The sequence below is a fragment of the Rutidosis leptorrhynchoides genome, chromosome 4, assembly GCF_046630445.1.
Source record: "Rutidosis leptorrhynchoides isolate AG116_Rl617_1_P2 chromosome 4, CSIRO_AGI_Rlap_v1, whole genome shotgun sequence".
Lineage (NCBI taxonomy): Eukaryota > Viridiplantae > Streptophyta > Magnoliopsida > Asterales > Asteraceae > Rutidosis > Rutidosis leptorrhynchoides.
Genome location: NC_092336.1, coordinates 441,299,065 through 441,319,719, shown reverse-complemented (window position 1 = coordinate 441,319,719; position 20,655 = coordinate 441,299,065).

The window sequence follows — 20,655 nt, the reverse complement described above, 5'->3', positions numbered from 1 at the left end:
CTTCGGCGCACCACTAAATTGGCATTGATTAGTCACCATGTGTAGAATTTGTCCTTTGATTTCATAATCTGGCGCATTAATGTCTGGATGAGTAATTGCGTGACCTTGGCCAGTGCGTTTAGCTCTCATTCGGTCTTCCATACTTAAAGGTTCCAGATTCTCCATAATTGAATTTGTTGAATCGGTATCACTAGATGATTCTGATTTAATAGTTCGTTCCTCAACAATCTCTGTTTGAATGATTGGTGACTCCGGAGGAAAGTTTAATGGTTCAGGATCTACGAACCGTTCCTGAATATTTTCCGGATTCTCAATTGTGAGGTCGGGTTCAAAAAATGGATTATCGGAAATTTGAACTGAAGTACTTGGTTGACTAGATGACGATTCTAAAGAAAAATCAACGGCGGTTATATTTGCTAAATGTCTTGATCTAGTTACAGGTGGTGAACGTACAAAAGGTGATGAACGTCTTGCTCGGTGCATTCACTGAATATCCTATTAGTTTTAAAAAGGAAAGAAAAATTATAATAAGTTATCCAATTAATAGACTTTTCTGATTTTGCCCACGTTTCGAATAGCCAAAAGATGCAGCAGAGGGGCAGGATTCGTTTGGTCTCAATATAATTGAGGACTGTTTGGCTCCAATAACCCGGTCCACGTACAAATCCAACTATTACTACGAACCAGAAAATTTTGATGTCTATTAATTTAACCACTTAAAATAAATTTTCGTAATTTTAAGAAATTTAGATAAGAAGTAGAAAAAATTCTAAGTCCTAAAAACTAGAATGGCGAGAAATAAGAGAGAAAAAGAGTTCGTCGCAAAAGGTCGAAAAAGAAAAAATGGTTGAAAAATAAAAGGTGACGGAAAAATAAAAGAAACTTATAAAAACTTAAAAATACTTAACTAACCTAACCTTATTACTACAACTAACTTAAAATTATAATCGCAAATTGAAATTACTAATTGGAATGACAATTGGTACATAGTAAAAGTCGTCTAAAAATATTAAAGCTTACAGGAAAAACTAAATTCCAAATGGAAATAACTTAAAAAGAAACTAAAACTTAAAATGGCGTCGCAAAATTCTAAAGCACCTAAATCTTAGTCTAAAGAAAAAGCACTTAAGGAATTCTACGGCAAAGCCTAAAAATCTAGGAGTAAAAATAACTATAGCAAAAACTAAGTTTAAAATTAAATATGAGCTAAAAATACAAAAGTTATGCTACAACGATTAAAAAGGGACAAAATATAAAAATTTACAAAAAGTTGTAAAAAGTACAATTTTTATAAAAATATTATTTTTATATTATTTATTTAATAAAACTACTAATTTTATAATTTAATTAAACTTATTTAAACTAAAATATAAATTAAATAAAACTTAAATTAAAATAAAACTTAATTATAATATTAATTAGGGTTAATAATAATAATAATAATTAATAATCCGTAATAAATGCTGAATTAGGGCTTCTGTCCGTGTGTCAGGTACCCTCCGCGAGTCGCGGTATTTAATGCTTCAAACCCCGCGAGTCGCGGGGTTTCAAATTTCAGCTGACAGGTTTCAAATTCGACGCATTTTTTTCTTTATTTTTTTTTTTCTGTTTTTTTTTTCTATAAATAAAAGATATTTAATAAAACTTATATTTTTATAAATTAAAATAAAAATAAAGAAACTTATAAAACTTAAATATTTAACAAAATCTTAAAAAATACTTATATTTTTGTTTTTCTTTTTATATTTTTGAATAATTAAAACGTATTTTTACAAAAACGAATTTTTAATAGAAGTAAGCTAAAAATCTTTTTTTTTTTATATTAGCGTTGCGCTTCCGGCTTTTAAGATAATCCCCGGCAGCGGCGCCAAAAATACTTGATGTTATGCGAGGTGTATATAAAATAGTTATTAATTTTAGCAGGAAATACTATTAAATACGATACAATTTTACACAAGATATTTATTTATTTATAGAATGGATATACTTAAACCTTGCTACAACACTTATAGGCAGTGTACCTAATCGTACAGTAGTGTAGTTTTTAGTAAGTCCGGTTCGTTCCACAGGGAAATCTTTAAACAAAGCTCAACGCTATATTAGTTTACTTTTATTAAAAATACAAATATATATATAAGTAATATTATTATTATAAAGGGGGGTTTTTACCGTTTAATGACCGGTTTGTCGATTTTAAGACTTTAGTCGCAGTTAAAACCTAATGTAAAATATAAAATAAATACAAGACTTAAATTAAAGCTTAAAGTAAATAACGATAATGAAATTGCGAATAATAAAAGTGCGATAAAATAAACTTACGATAAATAAAAAGTACGATAATTAAAAGTGCGATTAAATAACAATAAATAAAAGTGCGATAATTAGAAGTGCAATTAAATATAAAATAAAGGAAATTAAATATGAAATAAAAGAATTATGCTTATTTAAACTTCCGTAATCATGATGTTTGACGTGTTGATTTTAGTTTTATGCCCATGGGTTAATTGTCCTTTGTCCTGGATTATTTAATATGTCCGTCTGGTTTTTGTCCATAACAGTCCATCAGTCATAAATATAAAGTGCGAGTGTCCTCATCAAATTATTCTTATACCCGAAGTTAAATATTCCAACTAATTGGGGATTCGAATTGTAACAAGGTTTTAATACTTTGTTTAATGAATACACCAGGTTATCGACTGCGTGTAAACCAAGGTTTTACTACTTTGTTAACAATTACACCAATTACCCTTGAATGTAATTTCACCCCTGTTTTAATTATTCTAGTGGCTATTAATCCATTCCCGTGTCCGGTTAAATGAACGATTATTCGTACATATAAATACCCCGCCCATCGTGTCCGATCGAGTGTATATGGTAATTTATAGGGACGCCCAATTGTAAATCTTTATATTAACATTAACAAACTATCATTTAGTTAAACAAATATAAAGCCCATTAATAGCCCATAGTCTAATTTCCACAAGTGTCGTTCTTTTGTCCAAACCCCAATTATGGTACAAAGCCCAATTACCCAATTTTAGTAATTAGCCCAACATCATGATTACTTCGTTTTAAATAAGCATAATAATAACTTAGCTACGAGACATTAATGTAAAAAGGTTGAACATAACTTATAATGATTAAAATAGCGTAGCGTTACACGGACAGAATTTCGACTTACACCCTTACAATATTCGCTAACATACCCTTATTATTAGAATTATAATTAAAATTAAAATATAAATTATAAATATAAATATAAATTTTACGTATGAATGAGGAAGAAAAAGATGATGATTTTGATCAGAATTCGGTTGGCTTTATAGGCAGTTTTCAATTTTGGGGCTCCGCGACTCGCGGTGAATTTTGCCTTCAAACTCCGCAAGTCGCGGAGTTTGAAATTCCAGCTCATATCTTGGAGTCTTTCTCTGCCGACGGTTTTTATTTATAAATATAATATATATATATAATTAATATAATTAATTATATATTATATTATATTTATATACCTAGTTAACTTGTAATTTTTAGTCCGTTGCGTCGAGCGTTAAGAGTTGACTCTGGTCCCGGTTCCGGATTTTCGAACGTCCTTGCGTACAATTTTATATTTTGTACTTTGCGTTTTGAATCTTGTACTCTTGTAATTTCGAGACGTTTCTTATCAATAATTGGAACCTTTTTGATTGTCTTTTGTACTTTTGAGCTTTTTGGTCGTTTGCGTCTTCAATTCGTCGAATCTGTCTTTTGTCTTCACCTTTTATTATTTAAACGAATATCACTTGTAAATAGAACAATTGCAACTAAAAGCTTGTCTTTCTTGAGGAATAATGCTATGAAATATATGTTCGTTTTTAGCATTATCAAGGATTAACTTTGTTTGCGAACAAGTTTAGAATTAACTAAACTATGTTCTAGTGATTACAAGTTTAAATCTTCGAATAAGATAGTTATATATATATGAATTCAAGGATGTTATGAACATCATTACTACCTCAAGTTTAATAAATAAACCTATTGGAAGTGACAAAAATTGATCTAGCTTCAAAGGATTTTGGATGGCTTGAATGTTCTTGAAGTAGAATCATGACACGAAAACAAGTTCAAGTAAGATTATCACTCGAATTAAGATTGTTATAGTTATAGAAATTGAATCAAAGTTTGAATATGAGTATTACCTTGATTTAGAAAGATATCCTACTGTAAATAACAAATATTTCTTGAGATTGGATGATCACTTGAAATGGATTTCCAAGATTGGAAGTAAGCTAGTAAGCTTGAAAGTATTTGTGAAGTGTTCTTGATGTGTTCTTGAATGATGATGTTTCTTGATTGTAATTGAAGCTAGATTGACCTAGATGATCAATATTACTGAAGTATAGATGTTCTTAAGCTTAGAGAGAGTTAAGATGGAGAGAATTTGGATTAGAAAATCAAAGAAATGTGATGTGTGTGTTGTTTGAAAAAAAAGCCTAATGCTTAGTCAATATAAGGTTACTAGTTTTTGTTTTCATGCTCATAAGTCATGCTAGTTGTCAAATGATAATTCCCACATGTCTTGGTGACTTACAAGGGCTGCTAAGAGCTGATCATTGAAGTGTATATACCAATAGTAAATACATCTAGAAGCTGTGTATTGTACGAGTACGAATACGGATGAAAACGAGTAGAATTGTTGATTAAAACGAATGAGGATGTAATTATAAGCATTTTTGATAAGTAGAACTACTTTGATATGTGTCTTGAAGTCTTTCAAAAGTGTATGAATACATCTTAAAACATTACATGTATATACATTTTAACTGAGTCGTTAAGTCATAGTTAGTCGTTACATGTAAACGCTGTTTTGAAACTTTTAAGTTAACGATCTCATTTAATATTGTTAACCCATTGTTTATTAAATCTAATGAGATGTTAAATTATCATATTATCATGATAACATGGTGTATGAATATATCTTAATATGATATACATACATTAAAATGTTGTTAAAACGATAATCATTTCATATATGTCTCGTTTCGAAATTCTTAAGTTAGTAGTTTTGTTTTACATATGTAGTTCATTGTTAACATACTTAATGATATATATATAATTATCATTTTATCATGTTAAATATAGTGTAACAATACCTTAATATGATACATATGTATTTAATAAGACGTTGTTATAACGATAATCGTTAAATATATCGTTTCGAGTTTATTAACTTAGTCGTCTCATTTTTATGTATATAGCTCATTGTTAATATACCTTGTGAGATACTTACCTATCATAATATCATGTTAACTATACATATATATATATATATATATATATATATATATATATATATATATATATATATATATATATATATATATATATATATATATATATATATATATATATATATATATATATATATATTCATATATATATCATCATATAGTTTTTACAAGTTTTAACGTTCGTGAATCGCCAGTCAACTTGGGTGGTCAATTGTCTACATGAAACTCATTTCAAATAATCAAGTCTTAACAAGTTTGATTGCTTAACATGTTGGAAACATTTAATCATGCAAATATAGTTTTCATTTAATATATAATCATGGAAAAGTTCGGGTCACTACAATTAAGAAGGACAATTTCCAGAACCAAAGAACAGATAGCATCAGTGACCGCTATTAATGAAGAAGAATTGGAATTCCAGGAGAGATATGACTCGTTAGACAGAGAGGAAATAACTAGAATGAAGCCATCTATCGAGGAACATCCGGAATTGGAATTGAAAAAGTTACCCAACAATCTTGAGTATGCATTCTTAGAAGGAGAATCACAACTCCCTGTAATCATTTCGAAAGACCTCACGCCACAAGAAAAGGCGAAATTGATTCTGGTTTTGAAATCACATAAGAAGGCAATTGCTTGGAAGATTTTCGACATAAAAGGAATCATTCCCAACTATTGCACCCACAAGATCTTCATGGAAGATGATTTCAAACCATCAATTCAGAGGCAAAGAAGGGTCAATCCAATGATTCAAGAAGTCATCAAGAAAGAAGTAATCAAAATTCTGGACGTCGGTATGATCTATCCTGTTTCCGATTCAACATGGGTCTGTCCTGTTCAAGTGGTACCCAAGAAGGGAGGGACGACCGTAATCAAATATGAGAATAATGAGCTTATTCCAACACGGGAGGTCACCGGTTGGAGGGTTTGTATAGATTATCGTAAACTAAACAAGCAACCCAAAAAGATCATTTTCCATTACCATTCATTGATCAAATGTTGAAACGTCTATCAGAAAATGAGTTCTATTGTTTCCTTGACAGTTTTTCCGGCTACTTTCAAATTTCCCTCGATCCAAAGGACCAAAAAAAGACAACCTTCACCTGTCCTTATAGAACATTTGCTTATCGACGCATGCCATTTGGGTTGTGCAATGCACCAGCTACATTTCAGCGATGCGTGATAGCAATATTCCACGACATGATTAAACGTTGTATGGAAGTCTTCATGGATGACTTCTCAGTCTTTGGTAGTACCATTGATTTGTGCCTTTCTAACCTTGACAAGATGCTCACCCGATGTGAAGATTCAAATTTAGTTCTAAATTGGGAGAAATGTCACTTCATGATAAAATAAGGAATAGTTTTAAAACATAAGATTTCAAAATTAGGAATCAAAGTCGATAAGGCTAAGATTGAAACCATAGCTAAACTTCCAGAACCTACCACAGTAAAAGCGGTAAGGAGTTTCCTTGGACACGCCAGTTTCTACTGACGTTTATCAAAGATTTTACAAAGGTCACGCGACCTATTACTTATCTCTTCAGAAAGGAAGTTCCATTTGTATTTAATGAAGAATATGTTAAAGCATTCAACTATCTGAAGGAACAGCTCACACATGCACCCATCATGATAGCTCCTGATTGGAGTTTACCATTCGAAATCATGTGTAATGCGACTGACTTCGCAGTTGGAGCTGTACTCGGACAACGGAAAGATAAGCACTTTCATCCAATCTATTACGCCAGCAAAACCTTAACCAGAGCTCAAGAGAATTACACCACCATGGAAAAGGAGCTACTAGCAGTAGTATTCACCTTCGACAAATTCCGTTCCTATCTCATCCTGTCCAAAACTATGATTTACACAGATCATTCAAGCTTTAAATATCTATTCATTAAGAAAGATGCTAAACCAAGACTCCTACGATGGATCTTACTCCTTCAGGAATTCGATATAGAAATCAAAGATAGGAAAGGAGCAGAGAACATCGCACCAGATCATCTTAGTCATTTGGAGAACCCAGCGATGGAACAACTTGCTGAACAAGCTATTAGAGACAAATTTCCAGAAGAACAACTTATGAGCTTAGGACAAGCTAACATAGGATCAAAATTCACTGATACTCCTTGGTACGCTGACATAGCTGACTACCTAGTTGCTGGAGTAGTACAAAAAGGAATGAGCACATCCTGAAGAAGGAAGTTCTTCAAGGACGCTAAATACTACTACTGGGAAGATCCGTACCAGTTCAGAATTTACCCTGATCAAGTAATCAGGAGGTACGTAGATGAGAAACAAGCAGCAGGGATTCTACACCAATGTCACCATGGACCAACTGGAGGTCATCACGGAGCAAACTTAACCGCAAGAAAAGTCTACGAATCAGGATTTTATTGGCCTTCTATATTCTGAGATGCGCAAGAGCTTGTAAAGAGTTGCGACACATGCCAAAGGCAAGGTATTATCTCCATGAAGAATGAGATGCCTCGGACTAATATCCAAGCTTGCGAGATCTTCGATATATGGGGAGCAGACTTTATGAGGCCATTCCCGAAGTCTAATGGGAAAGAATATGTCCTCGTAGCAGTAGATTACGTCTCCAAATGGGTTGAAGCCCAAAAATTTCCAACCAACGATGCAAAAGTCGTCACCAACTTCCTGAAGAGACTCTTCTGCCGATTCGGAGCTCCACGCACTATAATAAGTGATAGAGGCACACACTTTTGTAATACCCAATTTATGAAGGTGATGCAACAATACGGAGTTACCCACAAAATGTCCACTGCCTATCATCTGCAGACTAACGGACAAGCAGAGGTCACTAACAGAGCACTCAAGAGAATTCTAGAACGCACAGTCGGCCATCATGGGAATAAATGGGCGGAGAAACTAGACGATGCTCTGTGGGCATTCTGGACTGCTTACAAGAATCCTCTAGGAACTACACCCTACCGCATGATCTATGAAAAAGTCTGTCACCTTCCGCTGGAACTAGAGTATAAAGCTCTCTGGGCATTGAAATCTGTAACCTTGATCCTTCAATAACTGCAAGGCATCGGAAGATGCAGATGAATGAACTCACTGAATTAAGAGACCAAGCGTGCGAGACGTCATATATCTACAAGGAACACTGATACCTACAAAGTTCACTCCTGGAGATAAAGTTCTACTCTTTAATTCTCGATTCAAGAAGTTCACTGGAAAATTCAGATCAAGATGGAGTGGGCCATACAAAGTAATACATGCTTTTCCGCACGGAGCCGTAGAATTAGAAGGACCTACTAGAAACTTCAAAGTCAACGGCCACCGATTGAAAGCTTATCTAGAAGACCACGACAAGGAGGAGCATCTCTTCTCCTTTGATCCATTCTGAAGACATACCAGGAAAAGTCGAGCTGTAACGACTTGATAAACAAAGTGCTCTTGGGAGGCACCCCTTGCTTATCCTTTTTATTTTCTTAATTTGTATTTCAAATTATTTTCAGTCTACAGAAATATTATTTCTGTGCACTAACCCTAAGCGCCATACTTGCGCTTAGTACTTACGTGAAATGTCCCGTTCATATTGATTATAAATGTTCCATATTAATTGATTTCGTTGCGAGGTTTTGACCTCTATATGAGACGTTTTTCAAAGACTGCATTCGTTTTTAAAACAAACCATAACCTTTATTTTATCGACAAGGTTAAAAGGACATCACATAGATTATCCAGAAATGATAATCTAAAAAATATCACACTTACACACTACCAATACATATTGGTTTACTGTAACAACCCAAACCAAACCACCATCGAACCCGCGGAAAATATAAAAAAAAAAAAAAAATTCTTTATTCAGCAACTGGCGCGGCGCGCCAGAACCTCGCGCGGCACGCCAAACTTGTCTGTCCAAAAAGTCTTTAAACGCGAAAAAGATTGGCCACTTCCCAACATAATTAGACAAAACGCTTTTAACAACATATTCAAATATGTAAAACTAACACTATTCAAACATAAAATAAGTTTTATAAAGCGGGTCCCACATCTGCCGTTTTACGAGTTTAATACATAATGTGAGTTTCGACCTGATCGATGTCGAAGGGTCAATCAAAAATAGCCTAATTACTCTAACTTAGCTAGGGTAAGCAGGATTCGTTCCACGGGAAGTTATGGTCAACAAGCAAGCAATTTCCAGAGTTTGTTGTTTGTGATTAACTAACTTAACTATAAAACTACTTAGATTGATTACTACTTAAATTTAAACTTAAACAAAAGTGCAATTGAAAATATTGAAATGTAAACAATGAGATTAAAGCCTTTATCCTTTCACAATCCCAATTTAGCATGCATTCATTCAAACAAGCATCATGTTTATCAATTGTTGATCAAATCTCATAGACAAGACTTCTTGAGTTCATTAATTCTATTATCTTGAGATTAAATTATGCAACCTAGACAAAGTGTCTTTATCCCTAATCTAATTAACACTAAGTTGGATCAAGAACACACTGTTAAATCACAATAATCTAACTTGCAATAACAAAGTATAGAACTTGCATTAATCAACAATCAACTTGATTCATAACATTATAATTCAAAAGTATTAAACATCACAAATCACATAATCTTGAATGAAATCATACATAACTCAATTGTTCATGGAAAGGATAAAGATTAGATTACTAGCCAAGCATGATGGTGGTGAGAATCAATAAAATCCTTGACGTTTGCATGGTGATTGAACCTTGATCTTGACTTTAATCTTGAAAGAATGGTGATTTGAGTGAAGATTTTTGATGTTTTTAGGTGTTCTCTGCTGCAAAAACTGGTAGGGAAAAGTTAAAGTTCGTAACCCTAAAGACCTCCTTAAATAGGGGTTAAGAAATCTTATCCAAAAGCTAATTTTCGTCATTCCCGGATTCTGATTTTTTGTACTGGCGTAAATTACGCCTGGCTGGGCGTAATTTACGCCTTTGCATTTCCTGCTCAGCGTATTTTTACGCCTCCAAGTGATTTCTGTTCTGAGAGACATCTGAGTGCTGGCGTAAATTACGCCCAGGATGGCGTAATTTACGCCTTTGTTACTCCTGCTGAGCCTTGTTTTTCTTCCAAATCACGTCCATCTTCCACTGTCTTTCACTCAAAACTCCATTTTTGCACGTTCTTTTGCACCAACACCTTTAATACCTGTAAACACATAAAATTCCATAAAAGTATCTCCTTGTTCACTTGCGTAACGTTAATTTTGCATATTTAGTTAGAATTAATCGTGACAATTAAGGAACGATCAAATCCCCCACACTTGGCTTTTGCTTGTCCTCAAGAAAATCTGTTTTCAGCTACAAGACAATAACACCTAGGTGGTATTAACTCAAACAATTTTTCACAAGCAAAATTAACTATAAATCAAGATGTACATACGAAATGAGTTAATCACTCAAACCTCAAATAACTTTCATCCTCCAAAACCTTCAATCATAACTTCCTTTATCACAAATCATTTCCTTATTTTAACTATTCCTCCATTAATCATATCCTCATAATCCTCAAACATTTTCCTTGAATCATCATATGGATCAAAACTTAGCACTAAATCAAACAATTATCCTTACAACTTTCATGATCCACACTTATTCTTTTTAAGATCAAAATAAATGTATCTAAGTAACATGTCAAAAGAAACACAACACGGGTTACATTAAATCCGGATTAATTTCATTGGGTTGGCCATGACTCAATTAAAATGGTGTAAAACGGTTACGAATGTTGAACCAATCAAACTTTATAAGGTTTAGAAATTTTAACGTGACCCTCATTTGTACCAAGATAAATTACAATAAACCGGAATGTCAAACATAACTAGAATTGTGCACATGTTTGTGTTTTTGTCCTCCTTAACTTTTCAATTAGCCAAACTCATGCCCTTGTCTACACTAGTACTAAGTGCATACCTTCTAAGTCTCGACACCAATGAACCCCCTAAGTCTAGTTAGAAATACCCCATACCACAAGCTCGGTAAGGTGAAGTTTTGGTTACATTGCCCATTTGTGCGAGGCATTCATAGAAGGTATAGGTTTTTGCGAGGTTATAAGGAATCTTATATTCTAAACTTAAACTTCAACGAGACGAATTTTATGCCTCAGTGGTCCATGCTTTATAAGGCACTCGTTTCACAATTTTTGGCATACTCTTCTTCTACTCTTTTTTTATTCTTTTAAATTCGTCTCTTCACCTCCTCCTTTCATAACATATTTTTTTTCTTTTTTTTTTAATTTTTTTTTTTTTTTTTTTTTTAACAACTTCAATGAACTAGCACATATCATATGAAACATTTGAGAACATTTGGGATGTAATGGTGAATATGTGGAGATGATGACAATGATATATATAGATGTATATATGTATCATGGATAACGGGTGTTGGGTGTGGTGAATATCATTGTCAAGGCTTGTGATATAAAGTACCCCCTTTCGACTTCTGCCTAGGGAAGAGTAAACTCTACAAGTGTTGCATTGGTGACTATCATCATTGTTATGCACTTTCATACTAGTGAGTAAATCGTGGACTCCATTGTGGAACCCCGGAGACCACTTTGAGTCAAACTAATCAAAAAGCCACAAACACTATAACATAATAGCTAGTTATATTTGCCATGCTAGTTTAAACTAATTATATCTTAGCAAAAATGAGTTGCGTTGTCATCTAGTGTTACCAAATCTAAACAAGATAAAGTAAGATTAATTCAACATCAATAACCAAAAATAAGGGTAGGAATGGGAAGTTGGTTTGCTTTTTATCAGATTTTTATATCACTTTTCTAAAGGTTTAGGCTGCTAAGGGTCACTAATTGATTCTAGTACACACTTTGTGTACTAACGACCTGGGTAGACTGGCTGCAAAAATAAAAAGAATTGGTTTAAAAAGAAAAATCCTAAAGTGTTTCTTTATCATCCATGTTACCTAGCATACAACCTTGGGATCTTTTTCCTTCTTTTCTTTCCAAACTTTCTTTTCTCCACAAAAGTATATTTCCTTAAAGTTGCTAGTCAAGGTCAACAAGGTCAAATGCCTAACATTTATCATTCCTCCCCGGCCAAGTCCAAAAACTTCAAAGAATTTCCAAATTAATCCCTAATCACTAGGGTTACTCTCATGGGTCAACATCTTGATTATAGCCTTCAAATTTCTACCACCTAGGCCATTTAAAACCATTTAAAACATAAAATCTTTAAACAACAAACACTTTCAAGCTAAACCAAATGTGCAGATTTTCTTCCCCCCCCCCCCCCCCCACACTTAAATCATGCTACGTCCTCGTACGCATGTTAAAAAGTTATGTTAAATTAAAGTGAGGAAAAATAAACAAGGAGAAAGAAAAAGAACAATATTACCCGGGATTACAAAGCAACTTCCCAAAATACCACTCGTGACAATGACACCAATCTCCCATTTCATCTCACAACATGTTTCCTTCCATCCAATTTTTATTCTCACAAAACAAAAACAAAAGAAAAAGTAAAAACTAACTAGCCCGTTTACGGAGGGATCCCGCTTTAAACCACCCGATAGCTCGGGTGGACGAGTTGTGTCTCGTGAGGGCTTATAGCGAACATACCCACATAGTTCATTTAACTACTTAAAATAAAAATAATAAAAAATAAAAATACAAATAAAAGAAAAATAAAAGAAAAGTAGAGTGTACATGTTTATTACAGACGGAGCACAGGACCTGATAAAAATCAGAGAGGCTCATTCCATTCGGGTATCGGGACCAAAAATACTCTCAAACATACTCTTCGCCAACGGTGCCATGTCAAACACCGACTTCCTCCCTTCTTCCCGAACTCTCTCCATCTCCGGTGGCAATGGTGTAGGCTGCTGATAGAACAATGGTGGTGCGATAGAAGGTGCGGGTGGGGCCACATATCCCATCCCGGGTGTAGATCCCGAAGCATAAGTAGTATAATCAATCGGCTCATAATATGGTGTAACTGGCCGATTATGCACCAAATCATCATACTGTCGCCTCCGGTTATCCCTCTCAAATACCTCCTGCTGATATCGCTCAGTCATGTAGATCTGAGCCCTAGCTATGTCCATGAGGGTACCCTGCTGCTCCTCCATTCGCGCCCACTGTCGTTCATCCACCTGAACATAACGCCTACCCCTACTCGACCCCTCTCCATGAGGGTTAAAATCCGGATCACTCCTCTCCTCTAACTCATCCAACTGTCGCCCGAGCCGCTCATTTGAATCATCCGTATCATACTCTGCTTCATCCTCAGGAAGATTATCATCATTAACCCCAAAAGTATACCTTTCCACATAAGCCGGATTCTCAATCACATAACCCGTTCCTTCCCTCATAAACTGTAACCCAGCCACATTTTCCTTAACATACCTCATTGTTTCCTTTACACCCCTAGGATTATTAGAAAGTGCTCCCTTTCTCCACAAGAAAAACGACAAGAACCTCATGTAAGGGATCACCGCCCTTTGCTTTAGCTGCTGTCGACACTCCCATATCCACGTCATCATAACCAACCGCGAAGAAGGCACCATCGAATTGGTCACCATAGCATACAACAACGGTAACTCATAGGTTCGAACATGAATGAGATCACTTTTTCGTTGATAAATGTTGTAGTGCATCACAGTTGACAACAACTTCGGAATGAATCTTAACTTACTTCTTTCTAACTCGAAATTCTCAATATCAAGACGGTCGACATGAAACAATGTCCTTAACACATGAGCATACTGATCGGATGGAACCTCAAACAACTGTTTTTCAGTAGGATAGTCATATGCATCTTTCCCTGGAATAAGAATACCCGAATCATACGGAATATCGGGATGAGCTAACTCATTGAAAGTCTCCATGGTAAGCGGAACCACTGTGTTACCCACCTTGCCCTCCAAGATTAATGTTGCTGGAAAATTATCCCCTGGAATCCATTTTAAGGTGGACATCCATTGAAAAACCTGATTGGGATAGGTCATTTCCCAAGAACACCCTAGTGGTTCTTGCTCAAACCCTGTTTGAACCGGTTGAAGCATAGCACTCCAACCCCAATCGACAAAAACTTGAAACACCCCGTATTTCCTCCACTCACTTGAGGTGATAAACCTTTCACAAAAGGCATTCCTTAAAAGTTGATCCTTTTTCTCAGTATATAACCGAACCTGCACATCATAAGGCAATTCACTTAACCATATCTTGTCCTCCCATTTTTGTGCCCAAGTTTGGTTACCACCACGACCTCTCTTAAGTCCTCGCAACATTTCCTGCAATCACATAACTCAACAAACTCATTAGTACTTAGCAAAACACCTCACATGTTATTGCTCAAAATATCACATGAAAACATCTAGCAATACATGTCATTCCTATTCTCTTGCACTAACATATCAACCTTGCCTACTTAATTCAACCACAAACACTTATTTCAACATGTTTCACATTAACATTTACACTAGTCAACTCCTTTTCGCAAGTATCAATCACATAATCATGGTAATCATCAAATTAACGAAAACTATAAACTTAATTAACGAACATTATTGCTTTGACACCTAACAAACATCAATTCAAACATTAAATACTTAGAAACACAAAAATCAAATCAATAACATTATCAATTCTTAGTCAAAGTCAACCCTAGTCAACTACTTGAAAGCAATTAACAAGTTTTAACCCTAACTTTCAAATTAATCATGCACACAAACTACATTGACATATTTGAACACAATTAACACAAGCTAGAACAAAAACAATAATCAAACATGTTTAATTCGGACTAACCCTAGCACATAAACATGAACATAGCAAAAACCTTAAATTAATACTCAAAAACAATGAAAAACACAAGAATAATGATAACCTTGATGACTAAAACACACGAATTGGATGATTACTTGAAGAATTGAACTTACAAACAAAAACCCCCAAACTTGATTTTTACCCAAGAACACCAATTAAACCCAATTTGAATGATTTGAGAATGATTTGGATGTTTAACTAAAGTGTTATAACAAATTGGTGATGATTCAAGCTTAGATTGGATGTTTAGATGAAGATAATTAGGGTTTTGAATGTGTGTGTTCGTGGTTGTGGCTGTGTTTGTCGCGGGTTATAAATAAATAAATTTTTTAACCTATTTTGAAACTTAAACCCGGCATCAACAATTTTGAACTGGCGTAATTTACGCCGGGTCAGGCGTAAATTACGCCTTTGTATTTCTGGGCGTAAAAACCTGGCGTAATTGTACGCCCCCAGCCCCATTTTTGACTGAATTTTCACATTGTATAGGCGTAAATTACGCCCAGAATGGCGTAATTTACGCCATCACTCAGCATTTTTCAGTTTTTTAATTTTTCAATTTTCGCCTTTTTTTCGCACCAAACTTCCGTTTTTCTCGTTTCTTTTTCACAAATCATTTTAGGGACTAAAAACCTTAACCCCCTCCCACACTTTAAGCATTGCATTGTCCTCAATGCAAAAAGTTAGAGATAGTCTTTTAAACCGTTTTCGTTTTAAAATTCACAGTTTTGGTTCTTTGCCCCGCCCGCATGTACAAAACAAAATAAAAACTTACAAACTTTACAAGGGTGTGCGTGTTTTTGATGGAGCCGCGCACTCGACTCCTTTTTCGGCTTAGTTTTCGTCCGAATCATCGGCTCCTTTGTTACCGAAGCCGAATCCATCCTTCATACCAAACGTGAGCATATTATCTCGATCTCTAATCGTCAACGTTCTCGCATCAAAATCTAAAGTCATTCTTGCGGTTGCTAGAAATCCTCGTCCCAATATGAGTGGCGTGAATTCATCCGGTTCACAATCCATAATGAAGAAATCCTCCTTATACCCAATACCATGAATAGTGAAACGAACATCTTCCGCAATCCCAATCGGATCATCAATCGTTTGGTTAGCCATCCGAATATTCGTAGTAGTTCGAACCAACTCTCGAATGCCTATTTCTTTTGCAATTTTAGTTGGCATCATGTTAACACTTGCACCCGAATCTAGCAATGCTCGGTAGGCCCCTTTCTTCTTGAATTGACAAATAACCGCAAACTCACCCGGATCTCTATATTTAATGCGAGGATTATATTCACATTTCGGGTTAGGCTTAACATACTCTACTTCAATCGTCCAACCCTCGTCATCAACAAAAGACGTCTTGGTGTTATTCATGAACCTATCCGTGTTCTTCTTTCCCCACATACTTTCAAGCGTCTTTCGAATCTCGTCTATATCTACCTCTTTTCCTTTATCTAACTCTGGAGTTTCCTTGATTGTGCCAACACCTATACTTTCAACTCCCTCCGAATTTTCATCACTTTTCTCGATATCTACTTGTTGATCATGGGAAATGCCCCCACACTCATCATTTGGACAGCTTTCACCTATATCTACCGTGTCATCCACCACATTTTCAACGACCTCCTCACTTGCTCCATTCTTTTCTACCTTAATTTTCCTGCAATAATCTTCAACAAACTCTCTTTCGACTATATAGGCTGAAGGGAAACGCATATTTTCTGAATTACAAAACCTAAATGTCCCGTTTCCTCCTTCAAAAGTGATGCACCCCGCACCCGGGTCTAATTTACCACCCGCGGTTGAAATGAACCCCCTACCTACTAGCAATGGAACATCATGATCGGTTGGCATATCGAAAACGGTGAACGGTACCTCAATGAAAACACCTTTCACACTAACCATAACCTTATTAACTACCCCGAGTGCCTTACATGTAGTATTATTACCAAGCGTGATTTTGGCATCGGATTTCTTCAACTTACACAACGAACATTCACCATGAAAAAGTTGCTTGTACGTCTCATACGACATTATGTTAATCGAAGACCCCGAATCGGCTATCACCTTAAACTCTCGATGGCTACTAACAAGGTGAGGTAGCACCCCTATAATACTTAACTCAAATAGTATCTCGCCCGGGTCATCTTCTTGATAAAGAATCACCGGTTTACCGCGTGCACTCTCATCCAAAGGTAATTCTTCATAAAGATCATCAAAACATTCATCCGAAATAACTTCGGACACCGCATCCTCGGACGCATCATCAAATCGCCCATCATCTTCCCACTCAACAACATCAGGCACATGACTAATAGAAACATTTTGATCAAGCCATGAGTCAACACTTTCTTTGCTATCACCTTTTCTCCGTTCATTCACTCTAATCACCCTAAGTTGTTGCATTTGCATAGGTTCAAACCGGATTGTTTCGACTACTTTAGCATCATCAAGTGACAACCCGGTAGCAATCTTCAACCGTTGCCCATTAACTAAGAACGGCTCCCCACCTTTCGGATCCTTAATCTCAATTGCCCCGTACGGAGTAACCTTAGTAACCACATAAGGACCGTTCCACTTACTTCTTAACTTCCCCGCAAACAACTTTAACCTAGAGTTGAATAACCACACACTTTGCCCCACTTCAAACGTCCTTCTACTAATTTGCTTGTCATGAAAAGCTTTCGTTTTCTCTTTGTAAATCTTTGAACTTTCATACGCCTCACGTCTAAGTTCCTCTAATGCTGTCAAATCCAACTTTCTTGCATTTCCTGCCTCATCTAAACTCATGTTCACCTGTTTAATAGCCCATTCTGCACGATGCTCAATTTCAACAGGTAAGTGACATGCCTTCCCATAAACAAGTCGATAAGGTGAAGTACCAATAGGGGTTTTAAAAGCTGTCCGATAAGCCCAAAGCGCATCGTCTAGTCTTAGAGACCAATCTTTGCGATTAGGATTTACGGTTTTTTCCAAAATTCTTTTTAATTCCCTATTGGATACCTCCACTTGTCCACTTGTTTGGGGATGGTAAGGCGTAGCAATACGGTGATTTACCCCATAATCCCTTAAAAGTTTAGCAAAGTAGGAGTTCTTAAAGTGTGAGCCCCCATCACTAATTATGGCCTTAGGTACACCATGACGACAGAAAATGTTTTTCTTGACAAATTTAAGGACAACTTTGTGATCATTTGTTCGTGTAGCCTCAGCCTCCACCCACTTGGAGACATAATCCACGGCTACCAAAATATATTCAAAACCAAAAGACGGGGGAAAAGGTCCCATAAAATCAATACCCCATACATCAAAGATCTCACACACCAAAATTGGGTTCATGGGCATTTCATTACGTTTATATATTCCCCCCATTCTTTGACACCTAGCACAATTTTTGACATATTCAAATGCATCTTTAAAAATAGAAGGCCAAAAGAAACCTGAATCGAGTACTTTGTACCCGGTTTTCTTTACCCCATAGTGTCCTCCGCATGCAAAAGTATGACAATGTGCCAAAATGTCCTTATGTTCCTCTTCCGGCACGCATCTCCTAATGATTTGGTCGGGTCCAATTCGATAAAGAACCGGATCCTCCCAAATGTAATGCTTAACCTGTGACAAAAAGTAATCCCTCTTTTGCTTGCTCCAATGTTCCGGTATCTTGTTAGTCACCAAATAATTCACAATATGAGCGAACCAAGGTACCTGCACAACACTAAACAAACATTCGTCCGGGAAATTCTCCTGGATCGGTTTAGTAGGGTCAAATGGTGGCGGGGGTATCCTAGATAAATGGTCAGCTACCACATTTTCTATACCCTTTTTATCCCGTATTTCTAAATCAAACTCCTGTAACAACAATATCCACCTAATCAATCTAGGTTTAGACTCTTTCTTCTCAAGCAAGTGCCTTAAAGCACTATGGTCCGAAAACACTACTACCTTAGACACCCACAAATACGATCTAAACTTGTCTAAGGCAAACACAACTGCTAGCAACTCTTTCTCGGTGGTGGTGTAATTGATTTGGGCATCCGAGAATGTTTTGCTAGCATAATAAATCACTACCGGCTTCCTATCAACTCTCTGTCCCAAAACAGCCCCTGCTGCATAATCACTAGCATCGCACATTATTTCAAAAGGTTTGGTCCAATCGGGTGACTGTAAGATGGGTGCTTCGGTCAACTTTCGCTTAAGGGTGTTAAAAGCTTCTTTACATTGGTCATCGAAGTCAAATGGTGCGTCCTTTAGTAGCAAATTACATAATCGCTTAGAAATGACGCTAAAGTCCTTGATAAACCTACGGTAAAAAGCCGCGTGTCCCAAAAACGATCTCACCCCCTTAACATTGGTCGGGTAAGGTAGGGTAGAAATAAGTTGAACCTTTGCCCTATCGACTTCAAATCCCCGTTCAGACACAATATGTCCCAAAACAACCCCTTCCCTAACCATGAAGTGACTCTTTTCCCAACTAAGAACTAGGTTGGTTTCGGTACATCTTTTCAAAACTTTTTCTAACATACTCAAACATGACTCAAAAGATTTGCCAAAAATTGAAAAGTCATCCATAAAAATCTCTAACGACTCACCTATTAATTCAGAAAAAATGCTCATCATACACCTTTGAAAAGTCGCGGGTGCATTACATAGACCGAAAGGCATACGCCTAAAAGCATAGGTTCCATATGGACAAGTAAAAGTCATTTTCTCTTGGTCAATAGGATGAATAGGTATTTGATTATAACCCGAATACCCATCCAAGAAACAATAAAATTTCTGACCTGACAGTTTTTCGATGATCTGATCAATAAATGGCAAAGGAAAGTGATCCTTTGAAGTTGCAGCGTTTAGCTTTCGATAATCAATGCACGCCCTCCAACCCGTCACGGGACGAGTTGTGATCTTTTCACCTTCCTCAGTCTCCATCACCGTTATTCCTGCTTTCTTCGGCACTGTTTGTGTGGGACTTACCCACTGACTGTCTGAGATAGGGAAGATTATCCCTGCATCCAACCACTTAAGAACTTCCTTTTTTACCACCTCCTGCATATTTGGGTTTAACCTGCGTTGTGTATCGCGAGCAGGTTTAACCTCAAGATCCGTGACTATCCTGTGCATACATACCGAGGGACTTATCCCTTTCAAATCAGCTATCGTCCACCCTATTGCAGCTTTGTACTTATGAAGAACTTCCATCAAAGCTTTTTCCTGCACACCTGTCAAATCTGAAGCAATAATAACTGGCAAAGTGCCGTTAGTTCCCAAAAACGCATATTTCAAATGAGACGGTAAGGGTTTTAACTCAAGATTCAGTGGTGACTCTAGTGAAGGTCTCGTGTTAGTATCAATGGATTTAGGTAGTGACTCATATTTATGAGTCCACGGTGGCAACCTAGAATCCATTGTACTTGCTACCGCTAATTCTACCGCTTTGACCTCTTCACACTCGACATCCTCTTCCTCACCTAAACAAAATATCTCTACTGGGTCGTCGGTTATTAGGTGAGAAGTATGCTTATCAACTAACTCATCAATCACATCTATCCTATAGCACTCATGGACATCCGGTGCGCGAAGAG